Source organism: Callithrix jacchus, chromosome 2 (assembly GCF_049354715.1).
Source record: "Callithrix jacchus isolate 240 chromosome 2, calJac240_pri, whole genome shotgun sequence".
Lineage (NCBI taxonomy): Eukaryota > Metazoa > Chordata > Mammalia > Primates > Cebidae > Callithrix > Callithrix jacchus.
The window spans coordinates 84,481,252-84,488,762 of record NC_133503.1 but is presented as its reverse complement, the minus strand read 5'-3'; the positions used below and the strand labels follow the sequence as shown (position 1 = coordinate 84,488,762).

General features: G+C 41.6%; 1 pseudogene; it reads right to left on the bottom strand.

Moving 5' to 3' along the window:
* Positions 1–5,119: 5,119 nt before the first annotated feature.
* LOC100403265 (heat shock protein HSP 90-beta pseudogene) lies at positions 5,120–7,306 on the bottom strand (annotated as a pseudogene).
* Between the last annotated feature and the right edge of the window lie 205 nt (positions 7,307–7,511).

Here is a 7,511-nt window from a genome sequence, read left to right as displayed (position 1 = left end):
TAGTGAGACAGGGTTTCACCATGTTGGCCATGGCTGGTCTCAAACTCCCAACCTCAAATGATCATGATCCACCTACTTCAGCCTCCCAAACTGTTGGGATTACAGACATGAGCCACTGAGCCCAGCCTAAATACTTCTTTTTAATGTCCATTTTCTATCAAATTGAATGAGAATTGATGGATTAGAAAGCGGTTGGCTCTACCCTGAGCTTAGGTCAAGCTCTCAAAGATGAGCTTATCCATTCTCTCATTGACTCCACTTGAACCTATTTCACCCTAAGCTGAAATATACGTCTGGAAGAACATAGACCAATAGACACCTGAATAGGTGCAAAAATTAGATACAGGGAAGGTGTTAATTTGGTGACTATGTCAGCATTCTCACAATTGTGACCAGAAATTCCACTCAGTCTGGCTTAAGCAAAAAAGGGCTCGTCCACATGAAATAGTTCTGACTTTGGAGGAGGCTTGACCTGCTCCCATGATGTCGTTAAGGGACTGAGTTTTCCATCTCTCCGTTCTGCCTGCCTTGTTTCTGCCTTCAGGTTCCACATGATAGACCTCAACAACTCCAAGCTCATAACTTCTGGTTGCAGAACACCCAAAGCAATTTCCGACTTCCGGTCCTCACACCACATTTACCCTGAGCTCATTTTGTGAGCCCTCAGGAAGAGCAAGGGAACTCCTTTTACCCAGCAAACATCTCTTCACATCTCATTGGCTCTGGTTGGGTTGCACATTCATCTCTGAGCTTGTCATGGTAACCAGGGAGATGTGTATGCCAATTTGTTTAAGGCAGGGTTAGAATCTCTTCAGGGCTACACTGTAGTCTATATATAAGTAGCTCCCCCTGGAGTTGTGCAAAACACAGTGTGTCCAGCCAATCACAATGGCAGCCTAAGAATTTATATCATCCTTTCCCAAAGAGTATTCACTCTTTGAGTGCAAGGACTGTGTCACCATATTCTATCCACTCATAGCATCTGGCTCGTTATGGCTGCTTGGTAAGTACTTACGAATGAATGAGTCATTGTATGAGTTCACAGAAGACTCACTGAAAAGTATAAACTTTCCATTTAAATTTAACATACAATTATTATTTTTCCATTGGTTTTTTGCTACTGAATGATTAACAGTTATTAATCTTCATTATTAACAAAGATGAGGCAAAGCATAGATGAATATGATTTCAGTCTTCTGGTCTTCTGCTCTATTAGAAGGTGATATTTTTGTACTTCACATTCGTTATATTTAGGTTTGAATGAAAATTTAGTCATCGTAATTCAAATCTCCATGAGCAGAGACTAAGCTCTTAACCCGGGGCTTCTCTCCACACTCAACTGGGGAAAGACAGCACTGACTCAGATGGTTCTTGCGTGAGTAGTAGACTGTACGCACTAACTTTGTGTGTATTTTTATGATTTAATTTCCCCCTTTTATGGGAGTATAAAATGTATTTTTAAAAATAAATAAATCTTTAATGAAAGTGTATGATGGTTGACATGGAAAGTGTGTAAATCTGTCACCTATAAGCACACATTTAAATATGCATATTATGAACATTTAAAGCTGCAATGGTTCAAAATAATGTTAGCCTCTTATGTGAAACATTACTCTATAAATATGAGACCACTAGCACCTTAAATACGGATTGCGTTATATATAAGCAACCAATATAAAATATTTTCAATCTAATATTTATCCTCAAATTTTGTCTTTAAGAAATTGTTACTCTCTGTGCCAAATTTACTTTGTAAATAGAAAAAAACACCATAAAAATTCCTCAAGCCTCTAGTGCTTTTCTTAATGTAAAAATTATCACAAAAAATGAGAGTTTTTCCTCCCACAAAATATTCCCTAGACTCTCTCTCCTTCTTTATCTACTTTTTTGCCTTTGAGAGTCTCATCTTCCTCTATGACTTAATCAAATATAAGTTGATGACCCCCAAATCAATGTTGCCAGCCCTATTGTCACTCATGAGTGCCATAACATCCTAACAGAAATCACCATTCCCATGACCTTACATGCCTTGGTCCATGGCATTATCATCTGCATATTCGTCACAACCCAATCCCTTGGCATGGTCTTAGATTCCTTTCGCTCCACCATCCACCCTCTGGCTTCCTTCAGGAACTCCACTGACTAGTTCTGTCACATCCAGCTCCACAGTGTTTCTCTCCACTCTATGGGTTTAAGCTCTTATCACTGCTTTTCTGGATGACTTGTACTCTCTTCCACTTTGGAGACAGTGAATCTAGTTTCTTACCAACTAATCTGCCATCCAACCTGTCCGTGCCTTAAATAACCAGTTTCTAATACAATCTGACTCTAATTTTTCTGCTTCAAATCCTTCATGGTTTTCTTATTCCTTTTAGAATAAAGTACATGTTCAAAGACTTTTGCAGTCTGGCTCCAATTTACCATACAATCTCATCTTCTATCGCTCCTTCCAGCTCTTGCACACAATCTTGCTTTCTGCCCCAGCCCCAGCAGATTACTCATTAGTCTGTGAACACTCACTAAGCCTTTATGTTGTTTCCTATGTCTAAATCGCTTTTCTCATCTTTCTCCCTGTCTAAAGTTAACTTCAGTAATTTCTGATTTCCCATCACAATCAGCTCTTCTCCCTCCTGCACTCCCACCAAATCAGGTTCCCAGTGCGCAGGGCTAGTATTAGTGTTGTTGAGCGGGGGGCACTTATTGGAGGAGGCAGAGAGAGGGAGGGCTCTGTCTCATTTGTCTTAGCATGGACCACTCCTAGCAGGTGTACATACTAAAGTATGTACTGAAAAATGTTTGGTGAATGAGTCTTCATTTTGAATTCTCAGAAAGACCTTAAATTTGACTTATAAACTTCCAGAAATAGGAAAAAGACCTACAGATTCATAGCAGTTATATGACTACATGTGGTAAAAGCAAGTTATATCCAAGACAAACTGCAGCAAGGTAAACCCTTTTCGCTACAGTCCCTTCTCTGTATTTTAAGACCTGTCTAATTTGAGATCCCTTTCACGTGCTCCCCTTCCAAGGTTTAATGTACGTGATTAATCTTGACTTGCCTTAATACTGCTAGGAATGTGGCAATGACCTCAGCTGAACACTGGCAAAGTGATTAATGTTACATGAACTGGGTGAGGTGGTTTTTCTCCCCCTCGCTCTGCTCTAGCTCCTGAATAAACACATTCATGCAAGATTCGGTTGCAGACCTTTGCTCGATGGAAAATGTACCATGATTTCAAAGAGTAATGTTTCAGATGCAATAAACAATGTTAAAGGAAACATGGTCCTTGTTAAAGAAAATGCTGTTTCAGGCTAAAGTCCCAGTGATCATAAAAGATATATGATGCAATAAACAAAATGAACCATAGGTAGACAGGCCCATTCAATGACTAACCACTGATTGAATTTTCCAACACATTTAGACTTTCTAAGAGATAAACTATTCACAAAAGGTTCGTGTTAAATATAAGGCTGTCATTTCCTTTTTATGTTTCTAGTGGGGTCCAAGAACAGTATATTCCTTCTTTTTTCTTTTTTTTTTCCTATTGGTTGTTTGTGTTTTTGAATTTTTTATGGTGTGAGAAGACTGGCAAACAGTTGCTATGATTGTCAAATGCCTTAAATCAAGAAGAGAGAATGCAATAAAACACAGTTTCCATGGTAACACATTGTAACCTAGTACCTCTGGATTATGAGCCAGCTCACATCTATGATCATTACTTGTTGACAGGCATAAATTGTGCCTAAAAGCATTAATTTTAGAGATAAAACTAGAACGTGCAGCTAAGTTTTAATAATGCTTAAATATTTCCAAGGTAGTGGCAGCCAATCAACTCTGGTTGTGTTATTATTTAAATAATATTAATAAACTAACCGCAAATACTGTTTACAAGCTTTTCTCTAAAAATGGTGTAAGATCTGTGTATACAGTTGGTTCTCCACATTCCTGGGTTCCATATCCATAAATTTAACCAAGCTCAGGTTGAAAATATTGGGGAAAAAAAAGTCCCACAAAATTGCCAAAAGCGAAACTTGAATTTGCCACCCACCAAGTGTTGTGCTGAATTCCCGCGAATGTGGTGATGTGTAGGCATTGTATTATATATTACAAGCAATCTGGAGAACTTAAAGTATATGACAGAATGTGTAAGTTATATGCAAATACCAGGTTATTTTATGTAAGGGACTGAGCATCTGCAGATTTTCGTATCTGAGAGAGTTCTCGAATCAATCCCAAATGGTTATTGAGGGACAACTGTATACTCTTGAGGCTGCAAGTGGTAGCTGACATGTTTTTGATGGCGTTTTAAAAAATCCAAGGTCGGCCGACTGTGGTGGCTCATGCCTGTAATCCCAGCACTTTGGGAGGCCGAGGCAGGCAGATCATGAGGTCAGGAGATGGAGACCATCCTGGCCATGGTGAAACCCTGTCTCTACTAAAATACAACAATATTAGCTGGGTGTGGTGGCGTGTGCCTGTAGTCCCAGCTACTCAGGAGGCTGAGGCAAGGGAATCACTTGAATCCGGGAGACAGAGGTTGCAGTGAGCCAAAATCGTGCCATTGCACTCCAGCCTGGCAAAAGAGCAAGACTCCATCTCAAAAAAAAAAAAAAGAAAAGAAAAGAAAAGAAAAATTCCAAGGTCAACAATGATATGGGATGATAGCCAGACATTTTAATAAAGGAATGGTTTCAATATGGACAAATTCCTAAATATCTTGATAATACAGAAGCTCCTAGAACTCTTGTAGTACATTCATACACAATGTTTTTTAGTAGATATAAGTTTCTTTTCCCTGTTTTGAGGAGACTAAAATGTGGATGATCACATGCTTTTTTTTGTATAAAAACGGCATATTCTTTATTTTGCATACTTTAATTTCAGAACAAAATGAACAAACAAAATTTAAAACACCACAATACTCAACACCCAATCCTGCTGTCAGAGTAGGGAAAGAATGCGGGCTTGACACCCTTGTTTCCTGCCTTCAACAGAAGGGCAGGAGAGGAAAAAAACCAGCAGACCTCAGCAAGGAGAGCCAGGTGGGACAGGGGCACTCAAGGCTGCAGGGGGAGTCATGGGGACACTATTCAAGGGCAGTTTTCCAACTATGAACTCCTAATCTACTTCTTCCATGTAGATGCATCCTCATCACCCTCAAGAGGAGGGATCTCATCAGGAACTGCAGCACTGGGTTCCTCTGCTGCCACTTCATCTTCATCGATACCTAGACCTAACTTGATCATGCGGTAGATGTGGTTGGAGAGGGTCTGGGGATCCTCAAGGGAAAAGCCAGAAGAGAGCAGGATAGTGTCAAACAGCAGCACCGGAAGGTCCTTGACTGCCTTGTCATTCTTGTCTGCCTCAGCCTTCTGCCGCAGCATCTCCACAATGGGTGGTCAAGATTGATCTCCAGGTGCTTTTTGGATATCATGTAGCCCATGGTGGAGTTGTCCTGAAGTGCCTGGGTTTTCACGATCCGCTCCATATTGGCTGTCCAGCCGTAGGTGCTGGTCACAATGCAGCAGGGTGAAGACACAAGCCTATTGGAGATTGTCACCTTCTCAACCTTCTTATCTAACATTTCCTTCATGAGCTTGCAGAGGTTCTCAAACTTTGCCTTGCTCTCTTCCATTTTCTTCTTCTCCTCCTCACCCTCCAGTAGCTCCAGACCCTCCTTGGTAACTGAGACCAGGCTCTTCCCATCAAACTGCTTGCTGCTGCACACAGTATTCGTCAATGGGCTCAGTCATATATACCACCTTGAGGCCCTGCTTCCGCACTCACTCCACAAAAGCTGAGTTGGCCACTTGCTCTTTGCTCTCACCAGTGATGTAATAGATGAACTTCTGTGTCTCCTTCATGTGAGAAACATACTCTGACAGAGATGTCATCTCATCTCCAGACTGGGAGGTGTGATAGCGCAGCAGCTCAGGCAGGCGGCGTCTGTTAGTGGAATCCTCGTGAATTCCAAGCTTGAGATTTTTAGAGAATGCCTCATAGAATTTCTTGTAATTCTCCTTGTCTTCCCCCAGCTCAGAGAAGAGCTCAAGGCACTTCTTAACAATGTTTTTGTGAACGACTTTCAAGATTTTGCTCTGTTGGAGCATTTCTTGGGAGATGTTCAAAGGCAAATCCTCAGATTCAACCACACCACTGATAAAGTTGAGATACTCTGGTATCAACTCATCACAGCCGTCCATGTTGAATATACGATGGACATAGAGTTTGATGTTGTTCTTTTTCTTCTTGGTCGCAAAAAGGTCAAAGGGAGCCCGACGAGGAATAAATAGCAATGCCCTGAATTCCAAATGACCTTCTACAGAAAAGTGCTTGACTGCCAAGTGGTCTTCCCGGTCATTGGTGAGGCTTTTGTAGAATTCTCCATACTCCTCTTGTGTGAGGTCATCAGGGTTTCTAGTCCAAATAGGCTTGGTCTTGTTTAGTTCTTCCTGATCAATGTATTTCTCTTTGATCTTCTTAGTTTTCTTCTTCTTATCCTTACCTCTATCATCCTCCTCATCCTCCTCCTCATCTGAACCCACATCTTCAGTCTTGGGCTTTTCTTCATCATCTTTATCTTCCTCTTCTTTCTCACCTTTCTCTTCCTCTGCCTCATCATCACTAATTTCCTTCTCTCGTTCCTTCTCCAAATAGAGGGTGACAGGATAGCCTGTGAACTGAGAGTGCTTCTTCACTACTTCTTTGACCCGACTTTCTTCTAAGTGCTCTGTCGGATCTTCTTTAAGGTAGAGGGTCACTTTGGTACCCCTGCCAATGGGCTCACCATGGTCAGCACGCACAGTGAAGGAACCTCCAGCAGAAGACTCCCAGGCACACTGTTCACCATCGTTGTGCTTTGAGATCAGAACCCCTTTCTCTGCCACCAGGTAGGCAGAATAAAAGCCAACACCAAATTGCCTAATCATGGAGATGTCTGCACCAGCCTGAAGAGCCTCCATGAATGCTTTAGTACCAGCCTTGGCAATGGTTCCCAAATTATTTATGAGATCTGTTTTGGTCATGCCAATGCCTGTGTCTACCAAAGTCAAGGTACGTCCCTGAGGGTTGGGGATGATGTCAATTTTCAGCTCTTTACCACTGTCCAACTTGGAAGGGTCTGTCAGGCTCTCATAGCGAATCTTGTCCAAGGCATCAGAAGCATTAGAGATCAACCCCCTAAGGAAAATCTCCTTGTTGGAATAGAAGATATTGATGATGAGAGATATGAGTTGGGCAATTTCTGCCTGAAAGGCAAACGTCTCCACCTCCTCCTCTCCATGGTGCACTTCCTCAGGCATCTTGAAAAGAAAAGGCTCACAGCTATTAGAAAGCAAGGTGGACTGGCTGTCCAACACACACGCGGCACAAGAGCAGCGCTGCAGTGACTCGAGAGCGATCACATGCTTTTTACACATTTCCTCCCATGACCTCATCGGAAGCACTCACACTACCGTCAAACATTTTAAGGTTAAAACAATGATTACATTATGTGTAGCAGTTACCCATT